Genomic DNA, 12797 nt, shown 5'->3' on the forward strand with positions numbered 1-12797 from the left:
TTTGTGCGCCCTGAAAGGGAAACATTTTTCAGTTGCAAGCAAGTTTCTCATTCACAATGATGCAATAAATCAGATTTTCCCTTGGGGCCAAATCCTACCCTTACTAACATCAATGGTGCTGGCTTAAGAAGATCCCCTTAATTTCCATTTTGGAGTGTTGTGGTTTTACACAGCAATGTGACAGAAGCAGGCTTCATTTTGGCAGAAATCTGTCCCCACTGTAATTTATGTAACCTATGCATCTGCTACCCAGATTTCATATGCTTTATGTCAGGGTGACTTTTCCATTGTCTGATATTATTTTAAAAGTTAAAAAAAAAAAAGAAAAAGAAATCTAGCAAGGAAATGGAAAATAGAAAATATTTGGGCTTTGAACTACATGTGTTCCCAGATCTTTTAATATTAGTTGGCTAGTTAGGATCCTTGAAGGAATCAAAATGAAGATATAGAAGAGAAGCATGTTTCCATCATGTGTTTGCCTGGTTAGTGCATAGGAAAATAAATGCCAGATAAAACTTCTTGCACAAGTCACAACAGCCATAGTGTAGGAGATGAGAAAAACCTTCCCCGTCCATATTTTAGCTTTATATATATGTATGCACACACATGCATATTTACAGGTGTGTATGTGTATATATATAATTATTGTGTATAATATGACTGGCCACATCTGTCCAGCTGCCTATAAATTTATTATAGGCAATTATGTATGTAATTGAATTCTAAAACGAGCTATAAATTGTGACCATCTGATATGTATATAATAAATAAATCTTATATAAAGACTACATACACTTCAGCATTTCACACGATATACTCCTCTCCACACCATGCCCAAAGGCAAGCTTTTAAAGAGGGCGCTGAGGAAAGCTGAGCTGCTCCCACACCTTTCAAATCCCTTGCATCAAAAGTTTGTCCTTTCTCTTACTTTTTGTTTTTTTGGAAATTAAGTGGTGGGCAGCTAGCTGAGAGGAAGCTGAGCCTAGGGCCCGGAATAGCGGCTCTGGGCTGTGACTGCGGATGAGCTGTTTAACCTTGCTCTGTCCTCAGTTTCCCCATCTCTGAAATGGGCGCAGGGATGACTTTGGCCTCCTGAAGTGTGTGTGTGTGGGGGGGGGCTGGGAGGGGGGCAATACCCCCGCTTTTGCTGTCCTTAGAGGGCAAGCGTGGGGTGCTGTTATTTTGGCGAGTGGGACCAGCCTGGGAAGGTGCAGCGCAGAGGTCGGCGGCGGCCGAGCGCCTCCCCCCTTCCCGGACCATCCATCTCCAAGAGGCTCCCCGGCCACAACAATAAACATCGGCAGCTGCAGCGGCTGCTGTGCAGGACGTGGCCAAACCCAGCAAGAATCCCTCTCGCCCGGCCAACTCGCGCTTTCGCAGCGAACGCGGAGGGGAAGGGGAACGGCCCGGCCGCCGTCGGGGCCGAGCCGGGGGTCCCGGCTGCCAGGAACGCCCCGTGCCGCCACTGCCACCACCGCCACCGCCACCGCCACCGCCGGGGCTTCCTCGCCTGGCGCCGCCGCCCCCCGGCCCCCGCCTCCCCTCCCCCGGCCCCAGCCCCTCTCCCCTTCGCCACTTTGGTTTTATTTACAGATATGTTGCCGGAATTCAAATGAGTTATCTATTCTGTGGCCGCCCGGCTTTCCCACAGAGGCCTCGGCCCTGCCCGACGCCGGGTCCGGCAGAAACGGCGCGGGAAGAAAAGGGAAAGAGGCCAAGAATGCTTTTCAACTCTTTTTGATTTTTTTTTCTCCCCCCCCCCCCCCGCCCCGGTTTTATTCGGTGCGTGCGGCGGCGGCGGCGGCGCTGCGCGGGGCCTGGCCCCCTCCCGGCCCCCTCCCGGCCCCCTCGGCCCCGCTCTCGCCCCCTTTATGCTGCCCGGTGGCTGGGCCGGCAGCGCGGGAGGGTCCTATAGGGAGCGCGGAGGATCCCTGGGAGAAAGAAAGCCCCCAACAAGCTATACACCAGATGTATAACGTTATATGGTCAAACTGGCAAACACAAAGGCGGAAAAACAAAAGACGTGAATTAGGGAGAAGCATTCAAAGGCGTGTTTTGAAAACAGCCCAGCCAAGAGGCTGGGTTCCCCCTCCTGCCACGAAATCTTTGAAAGGGAAAGGTGCTGAGGAAAGAAAAGCGAAGAGGGGGAGCCGAGGCAGGGGTGGGGGAAGAAACCCATTTTTTCTAATTAGCTGAAGTCTAACAGGCCCTGAATTTTGCGACTAGTTTTGGCGGTGTTTCTGTTTTTTTTTTTTTCAATTTTTATTTTCCCCCCCCCTCTAAATCGAGTGTGGGGGAAGGGGGTGCTGCAGCCTGCGAGGGGGGCTGGGCAGAGGGGTGTTGTGGTGAAACCTGTGGTGTGTCCTCTCGCGTCCGGGCCGCAGTTAGGCTTTTCTCCCCTGTTTTCCAGAGGGCTGGGCCTTCCTTTATATCGGCCTCCCTCTCCTAATTTTGCCCCCACCCGCCGCAAAGGCCCTAACGGGGAAGGCACGGGCTGGAGGGAGATGAGGCTGGAGGCATCTGCCTTTTTCCCCCTCTTTTAGTCAGACTCCTGCACCCCTCGCCCTTTGAACTGCCCTGACCACTTCTCCCGGCCTGAGGTGAAAATTCATCCAAAACCAAAAAAATAATAAAAATAAAATAAAATAAAAGATTTCAGGGACTGCGGAGGGATGTCCAACGCTCCCCACCTCCACTGCAGGACCCGGGGGGCGAGCGGCAGAGTCCCCCTCCCTCCGCAGCCAACCCGGGTCGCTCGCCCCTCGCTGCCCCTCTCCAAGAAGGAAACTCCGGAGGAGCCAGGGCTTGGCTGGGACGGGGCTGCTGCTGCTCCGCCGGCGGCTCTGAAATTCAGGCGGCGGCACGCGCCCCTTGGCACCGACGGCCTGGATGGTGCTCGCAGGGGTCCCTCCCCTCGTGGCATTGACCGAGCAGCGTCTAGAAATCACTAAGGGCTCGGCTTTGCCTTCCTGCCTCACGCGTGAAATCGATGGGGCTGCTAGCGGAGGAAGGCTGTCGTGTCGGGGTGGAATGGCAGCGGCCTCTCCCTAATTAATTTTCTCAGTGCTTGCACGGTGGCTGGCACGGGAATGTTCCCTCTCTCCGTGCAGGCAATGCACCCATACCCAAATCTGCTGCCCTGCTCCTTCCCCTCCCGACCGCATCCCCCCACTCCCCGTGCAGATTTGCAAAACTGCAAGAAATGAGAACTGTTTGGGAAAGGAGGAACAGAGGGGCTAAAGGAGAGGGTTAACAGTCGTTACTGGAAAAGGGGGTGCGCACTGCCGTTGCGAGGCGCAGGCGACCTCCCTTGCCCCCCCCCCCCATAGCTTGCGGGCTGCGGCTGCGGACGCTGCACTTCGTAACGAAAGCATGCTCAAACGAGCCAGACCTATTACGAGGCTCCTTATATCTGTCGTATCAAGAGCCAGGCTGCTCTGAGGATGTGAAATCAGCAGTGTCACGGCTATCCTGGCAGTGAAGGCTGCAAGACAGTTCTCCCTATTCCTCTGCAAGCATCAACCCTTTCCGCTCCCCTTCCCGTGGCAGACTTAGAAACGCAGCAAACTGTTCGCATTGCCAGTATGTAACAAGGGGCTGGCAGAATTACCATGCTGAAAATGTATGTTCACAGCTGAACAATTCATATTTTAGCTCCTTCACCTGGTGGTACATTTTTTTGATATACTTGTGGCAATGGATAAAATAGATTCATTAGCTTTGATTAACCTTCTTTAACTAGAGTTAAAAACCTGCTGCAGACAGCTCTGCTACCAATGCAGCCTTTAAGATGCTTTATCATGTTTAAGACCCAATTACTGTTGTACCAAATAAGAATAAACCATCACAATAAAATGTGGCGCACACAGCCCTGTTAAAGCTCACGGCAAATAATCATTAATTTATAACAGCAACTTCCCTATTTCTATAGTTTCATTGATGGCTACAGTTAATTCAAGTTGAAAACAATGTAACTTGACACTGATCAAACCAACTAGTTTTCTGGTTTTATTGACTTTTGCCTTTTCTTTTCTTTTTTTCTTTTTTTCTTTGTGTTTGGAGTCTCAAATGGCTACTTCTTAATAAACCCTCATAAAAAAACAGGCAGAGAACAGCAAGGCATAGATGAAAAGGCTTTGGGGGAGATTTTCAAAGGCACAAAAGGTGCCTAACTCCCATTGACTTTCAATTATTGATTCATTTTTATTACGAATTTTGAGGAATTAGGAGGGAGAGTTGAGTTTTATGCAGTTATTTGTTTGTGCCAGCAATGAAACTAGAAGTTTTAAAGAAAAATGATCTTTAAATCAGTAATTGCTTAGAAACTTTTTGTTGGTTCATCTGCAACCTATTTGCTTTTCTGCTTTTCAGAGGACTCTTTGATCTTAATAAAAAGTCCAGAAGGAATACAGAACATAAATGCACTTGTTACTGCAGCTTTTTCATTTTCGCCTAGGACCTGATCCTGCACTCACTTAAACAGATGATTAACTTCATAAACGTTCGGTTAGGCATACTCATCAGTGTAAAACTGCCTATCTGCTTAATTTCTTCTGCAGGATCAAATTCTGTGCTAATTGAAAGAGCTTCCATGTGTTTGTTTTACATTTCCTTGCATTTTGGCATAACTGGATCTGGAAAGCAGATGCAGAATGCAACGTGTTAATTTTGGACAGGGTTTGACTGAAGTGGGAATAATAAACAGTGAGATGCTGCAGCTTTCAGGCAAAGCAGAGTAACAACAATTAAAAAAAAAGGAGAGAGAGATACTAAGGGAACAAGTCTCCAATCAGTAAACTAACAAGAGGAGCTTAATGTTTGACTTAGCTGAAGCCAGGCCACCAGGATTGCTAGCTGCTGTTTGGGAGTGGAAAATGTTAGTGTTTGCAGGCCAGTCTTTCTGGTCTTTTTTTTTCAACTGTGTTTTCTCTTTTGAGTTACACAATTCTGTTTCTATAATAAGCTAAAGATGGGGCTCTGGTTAAAGTACAGATTTTTTCAGAAAATGAAATGCAAATTCCCAACAATGCAAAACATCAAGGAAATAAACTAAATCCCCATGGTTACTAATTTGGAAAGTTTAGGTCAGAGACATGATCTAAATCCAGTTACCTCTTCGCTGGGATTTCGTGCCCAATGAATTTTGCTGCTGGATAGGGTCATGACTCTCGTTTCTGGGCTGATTTGGGGACATTGTGCTCAGTAAATATTGCTACTGGTCAAGGTCAATGCTATGCCTTCTATGCTGATTTTATGTACCAAAGTGATTTTTTTTCTTGATCTTTTTTCTGGTCCCATGGTGCCCAGAAGTGACCAAACTCATTCAAACTTTACATGTTGGTTCTTTCAATAGTATCAGACACTCTAGTGGTGCAAACTGTTATAATACAGCTGAATTAAATAAAACAATATTAGATCTGCTCCTGGTGTAAACTGGTATATCTCCAGGACCAGCTGACAATTTCAGTAAAATTCTTTGGATTATACATGTTACCCGGGCAAGTAGTTCCAATGTTTGCAGTGGAACTATTGCCCCATGATTTAAAATGCCCATGTGAATTTGCGAAACATAACTCACATCTTTTGAAAAGAACTATGAGAGGTAGAAGACGGTATATGCTTAATATATTTCCCTGTAAGAACCTCCCGTCCTACTCCCACTGAGTGAAAGAGAGCTTTGCTACTCTTTTTCCTGGAGCAAGATTAGAACTTAAGCAAGCTATATGTTATGCTTTGGATTGTTAATGTTTTCAAAGAATGCCAGATACTAGACTGCAGCTAAAACCTCTTCAAAAGAACCCAGATTTAATATTTCATCAGAAGAACAGAGAGGGAGATTTACTAAACATCAAACAAATAATAATACAAATACCTCCTGAAAGCAAGTCAGTTATGAAAACCATTGAATACAAATGTTCCAATTGACATTGCTGGTGCATGTTTGTGGGTTTTTTGTTTACACTGCCACATCATGAAAAATAAAATACACTCAATCTGTGCATAATGATAAGGGTATGCTTTTATCTCTGAGTTTGGTGACAGGTGAAAACCATTCGGGCTTCATTCTTCTACCTGATATTTGCACCAAGAAACCCTGAAGAAAAATACTGCTTCTGTTCCAGCTGGGTGCATTTTTCTTTAGTCTGGTACATGTGAGGAGAAAACATCTTTAGGGAAGCAACTATGTCTGATCCTGGACAATAGCTAGCTTGTGTATATTGTGGAGACAAGGATATACAATAAGGATGGCTCAGAATTAAAAGTGTTAACCTGAAAATTAATTCTGTGATCTGCCATTTACTTCCTTGTAACCCTGGTCAAATCACTTAAGCTCAAAGGAATCAGTGGAAGCTGAGATAGCTACAGTCAAGTGGGTGGGCTTAAACTCCCTGGCTTTATCCAGATGAGAGTATTTTGACAGCTATTCCTAGACTGCACTAATGATTACATCTAGACTGCACTAATGATTACATTTCTGTCCCATCGGGCAACGGACCTTGAAGGTTTTTTTGCAGATGCAATTGCCTAGAGGCAGTGGGATCCTTGTATCTCAGATCACGTCTGACTGTGATGGTGGTGGCCATTCAGAGGATGGAATCGGGTCATGTTTTGGCTCAATCTGGTATGGGGGTGCAGTACTTGGATGTGAAAAAAATCCAGAAGATCTACTGAGCCCCTTAATAATCTCTGCTTTCACTTCTGCAGGCTTTAAGAGAGATTTTCGTAAGGGAAAGAGGAGCAAAGGGTTCCTACTGCCCACATACCTTTATAACTATAATTATAATTTTTCTTTACAAGAAACAGTTGAAAAGGTGGAGGAAGGAGGAAAGAAAGGAAAATCTAAATACCTCTAAATCATTGGGACGGTGATTATCAGCCTCAGTTAGTTAGGGACCACTCTTTTAGCCATCTTTATTTTACACAACTTGATGACAAACTTTGGGGACAGGCATTTTTGGGATACTACACATCTATCACCTCCTAGCAAAGTTCAAACACTTTGTTAAGAGGCATGGTGGGGATTAAGGTAATGTTAATGAGGCTAATGCTATTATGATAAACATGACAGGCAACACAATGCTTTGTTGCCACAAGTATTTTTGGCTCCAGGGTAGAGCTATTGGGTTGTGAGCATTAGAGTTAACAACTTTCGATAGATTTTCCTTAGAAGCTGCTCTTAAAAGTATGATGTTGCCCTGAGAAAGAGAGCAAGCTTTGGTGTCCAAGAAGTCATCTGGCTTCTCTAACTTGCTGGACCTCCTTTCATTCAGCGGTCCTATCCCAGACCATAGTAACTAAAGTGCTTTTATGTGCTGAGAATGTAAAATAAACTCAAACCCCAGAAAGAGCAAAGAGCCGTAAATAACCAGAAAGAAGCTGCCTATACCAGGTAAGGTATACCAGGTATACCAGGAAAGAAGCTACCTATACCTGTACCAGGAACGGAAGGAATGGGATCCCACAGTTATATCATCAACCAGTGGTTTGAGAATCAGATGCAACACTGCTGAGTGTCATGAGAACATGAAGAAGTCAAACTGACATTTGTATCTACCAGTCACGGTCCCAGCTCTAGCCCTTCTCATATAAATGTCATTACCACCGTGGTGATCACCATAGGACTGCAGCCTGAAGGTCTTGTGTCAGTCCAAATGCAGTATCACCGAAATAAGTCAAATTGCTCATTTTCAGTACAGCCCAACTGCATATGATATTTGGCAGTTGAAGTCTAAAATGCAGATTTACCATGTGTGGTGTCAGTGCACAGTCGTTCTGTGGAACCTGTACTGAAGGGAGTTTGAGCTGTGACCCTATACCATAAGCAAGATTTTAAACCAATTGGAAAGCACGACATTAAAAAAATTACAGAAATATAAGACAGTTTCCCCCCTCCCCAAAAGAAATTGAATCCTTTTGAGCTGTGAAAGAATAATAGGAAATTTATACTCAATTAAGCCACTCAAGCAGAGCTGTTAATTAACCTTATCAGAAAGGACATTCCATTTTTATAGACTTGAGGCTATCAACTAGCACTGGATTTTTTTTTAAGCGGAAGAAAAAGGTGCAATACATTGATTTTAATGTACAAAAGCATATCCAAAGAAAAAATAGTACAGATCCAATCCAATCCAACTTTTAAGAAAGTTCAATATGAAAGGAATAAAGGACACAAGAAAAATAAGGTGAGGAGAAGCTCTAGCTACTAGAGCTGCTATAGAATATCATGGATTTGGAATAAAAAATTACATCATGGATCACAGCATGTTTCAAAATCTATGACTGTATTTAGAAGGTCAGAATTCTGTTGGATAGTCTGATGGACTAAATCTTACATAAATACTGTGCTATACCTACCCAAATAAAAATATCAGTAGAGTCTATCACTTTCCACCCCTTAACATGAGATAAAAAAGTAGAAAATATCATTCAGAAAAGTGGAAAATTTACTGGAAATTAATGTGGAAACATGATCATCTTAAAAAGCAGCAAAAATGCCACCTAATAAACCAGAAACTATTGAAACGTAACAAGAAAAGGCACTATAAATCGTGCGAAACACATCAGAATATAGAAGCATTAGAACAGGTTGATAATGACCTGCTCTGATGGGAATTATGAAGGACCAGTGAAACCAACACACATAAAATACCTAGAGAATAGGAAGTTCTGCTCTCCTGGAAGTAAGCTGAGTTCCTCTGTATGGACATCTGTGTAAATGAGAGCATAGTAATTTTTTTATAAGCAGCACAACAGATTCATTCTATCTTTCAGTAGCTGTTTTATCAGCTGGTATTTGTGTTTATAAATGACTGAATATATGTACATGTAACACATGCACACACATACAACTTATATGTGTATTGGAAGTTAGGAAGATTTTTTAGTAAGATTCTTCTCATGTTCAAGGAGCGTATTAATTCTAGGAATAGGAAGAGTATGCTTAAGTTAAAGTGTTTAAATGCTTTTCCTAAAAGTCTAGTGATGGTTCTCCTGAAAATTTTATGATATTCTTAAATTATACAGATCAGGAAGGCTCTCTTTCAAAGCACTGGGCTAACTTGAGCTCATTTTGTTCAGGACAATATTTCTCAAATAGAGCAGTAATGGAAACAATCTTCCCTTCCGCCACTTATATCCAAGATTAAAAAAGAAGTTGTTAGTCTGTGTCAGAATGAAATGGAGATCTTTGAAGTCTCAGCAAGGACTCAGCAAGACGAGAACAGTGTGCAGAGCTGCCAGTGAGAGCTGGGACGTGAGAGAGCCGTCCTTACTTCCTGGCTACCAAACATCTCAGGAGAAGTGATCACTGCTAGATCACGTAGGACAAATGCAGTTTGATCAAACGGTTCATCCTGGAACTTCCATCATGGGAATTTTTTTAAAGGCCATTACACTTTCTTAAATTTCAGTGAAAATTTCAATGAAATTCCTCTGCTGAAGTTCATCATTGACTTACTTAAAGTATGTGAAATAAGACTGCTAGTCTGTCCCATATTGACAGGACAGATTGTTCCCTGTATTGTATTCTGCTAACGAGTTGTCCGTTTTAGTGTTGAAAAAAGTTTACAACTTTCTGCGGGGAAATCAATCCTGTCAAATTTCATTTCTGGGGAAGATTTTCCTATTCTTCGCTGTCCACTGTCTGTATGTTCAGCCAATTACTTTTTCCTTGCTCCTTTCATCTCAAATAATTGGTTTGAATGGACACAGTTCCAAAAATTCAAGAAAAAAGAAGTGGGGCAGAAACCAAGTATTTCTAAGCGATTTGTATTTTGGAGCAGGGATATATTATGTTGATGGATAACATGTAGCATTTTATTTCAGCAGCATCTAACAATGTCATTAAATCTGTTGTGTCACCTAAGCAGAGTCACTAGAGCTCTAGAGCATATGCAGATATAATAAACGATACTGCCTGGAGAAAAGTGAATTTCCTTTGCATTAAAGTACAGTGGGGACTTTCAGAATTTTATAGTATGTGGTTAAATTACACTTTCACCTCTAGATCTTCAAATTCTATGAACCATTAGCAGCTGGAAATGAAAAATACAGAACAAACTTGCAGGGAAAATATTGCAATCCCTATATAAGCTTGTAAATACTAGTATTGCAGACTGCAGGTGGGTACATGTGTTTTATAATTCCAGAAAGAGACAGGTAGGGGAGCTCTTATAAATATGTTGTAAAGCAGTAAAGCACACCAAATGTAAAAAAAAAAAAAAAAAAGTTTAGTTTTGTGAAGAGAGGAGAACTAAACAGTCATTTTAGAACCCTTCCTCTTCTGTGGAAGCTGGGTTGGAATTTGCCAGTATATGTTGAATGGGGCAAATATTTTTCAGTGGGTAATATATGCATAATTAAGATTCAGGGACACTAATGCTATAAGCAAATTTAGAGCAAATTTCCTAAATGGTTTTGGCTGAAAGAAGTGGGAAAGAAGGCTTTACAAAAATGTTAAATAGTTTAATTTTGTATAACTAGTTTCAAAATATTTGAGTATCTTTCCATCTGGAATAACCTCCATATGCTTAAGAAAAAAGAGATTCACTTATATATGTATGGAGAGAGAGAAAAAGAAGTTTAAAAAAAGGTTATATAATTCCTTTTCCTATCTATCCTCTTTTCATCTTTCCCTTCCCTAAATGTTCTTGACTGATGATTCAGACTTTTCTGAATGACTCTTTCCTGTTGTTTCAATCTGGACTGGAATTTGCCTTACATTTTCAGTTTGACCACTCAGCGAAAGGACCTATACTCACCCCGTTTCACATGCAAGTCTGCTGCGCTTCATGTTCCTCTGAATATGAAGAAACAACAGCTGTAGGCCACGTAACTTTGGTGACAGCACTGGAAATGCTTGTGCTCTCTTCTCTTTGAACTACCAAGACATACTGCAGCTTTCTCCAAGAAGGCCACATCAGTCACAAACCATGCAGAGAAAGATGTGACCCTCTCGTTTTATCCTCCCAGAAAGTGTGCGTGGAGGCACCACCACGCACATAAAAATTCTCCCTCGAGACAGCACAATCCAGTGGGCAACATCATAAACCAGAAAATAAGACATCTACCATCAACGTGCTGTGCCAGCCATTGTACCCCTCTTTTTCTCAGTTTCTTCTTCTACCTCTGCCATATATTTAGCCTGAAAAAGCTGTATGGCAGGAAATATCTTTTTATGTCTTTGCACAGGGATGCAAAGAGAGGGGCACGGTCTGGATTAGAACCTTTAGTCCCTTCCATAATGCAAATGAATCCTATTAAGGGATGGAGGCCTTAAATAGCCTGCACTGAACCTTCTGTGAGCAATTTAGATAACTTTTTAAACAAACCCATTCAACATTCTTCATGAACAAAACAGAACTACTGTGCTAACCTCATCCCATCATTCCTAGGCCCCAGAAGTCCTACAAAAATGTATCAGCAATTAGTTTTGAATTAAACAGAAAGTGATGGAACAAATGCAAAAGTATTCACCTTTGTAACATGGCCACATTGCAGAGATATAAGAGCACAGCTGTTCTCGCCTAAAAAGGAGAATTCCAGAAAAAGAGAGGCTGGGAAAGAAGTCAACAATGGGCCCTGGAACTGAACATCATGCTCAGATTAATTTAGAAACCACTAAACATTTTGCCAAAAAAGAAAAAAAAAGTAAAAGAAAAAAAAGCCCATTTTTTTATTAGGCAATAATACGTGTGATTTAAATCCAGCACTTGAAGCTGAAGTTCAGACTTCCACTCTTGACACACCTTTGGGCAGTCTGGTTGTGCAAGCAGAAATGGAACTGGTATATTATTTAGTGGAAAATGAACCTGATCCAGAAAAATCAGTACTCCAGGGGTAGGTTTGGATTCCAAATTTACCTACTAGCACAATATCAAAATTATAGGAGTCCAGGAGGTCTGAGGGGAGAGAACAGGGCTTGCTAGAAAGGAAAAAATCCGGAATGAAAGGCAGGAATTCATCTGTTTCGTATTAATTTGTATTAATTTACATTTAATAGTATAACCACCTGTATTAAAAGAACGAATGTGAAGTATTTGCAGTGATTGTCCCATGTAACTTGATACGCAAGGATAAACAACTGGATATGGTATAGGACCTGGCAAGACAGAGAAGAGCGGAAGCGGGAAGCGAGAAACCGCTCCTGGGAGCTGCACCAGCTCTGATCACAGCTCCGCGTGCTCCCCTGCAACCGGAGCGCTTGCGCTTTCCCATCCGCGATTTCAAAACCGTGTGCTTGCTCTGCAGAGGGCAGCGAGCACTCCCCGCGCTGTCGGCGGGTGAAGTCCGCTTTACGCTGAGCTGAGGAGCTGGCCTTGCCTTCAGTATTTAAATCCAGACTCTGAACTTGGCCAACTGTAAAAACATACCAGGCAGGGACATTTGATTTGGACTCCAGTAATAATTTGGCAACGTCAACCTTTTTAGAGGCTCCTCGCTTATATTCTGTTGTTATTATAAGAGGTGCTTTGGATTTACTTGCTGAACCTCCCCAGCTCCTATCCCGCTGCAGCTTGCTAAGCTATATGCCGACACCTGCGCAGTGCGTGCGTGCGTGCAGTTAACTGCTCCAGAAGAGACCATACATCTGCTGCGGCGAGCCACAAAGTTTGGAAAACTGTTACATGTCATAAGCTTGGGTGGCCTTTTTTAACATGTTCCTGGGCTAAGAGTATTCTTTAGGAAGCCAGACCTCCCCTCTATGAAGCGCCAGGCAAGTCCTGCAAGGAGCTGAGTAATTTTCTGCTTGCCGTAAATTTGGTGGATCAAAGTCTCATCGCAGCTTCGTGGCCGTT

Source organism: Apteryx mantelli, chromosome 15, assembly GCF_036417845.1.
Source record: "Apteryx mantelli isolate bAptMan1 chromosome 15, bAptMan1.hap1, whole genome shotgun sequence".
In the NCBI taxonomy this organism is placed as follows: domain Eukaryota; kingdom Metazoa; phylum Chordata; class Aves; order Apterygiformes; family Apterygidae; genus Apteryx; species Apteryx mantelli.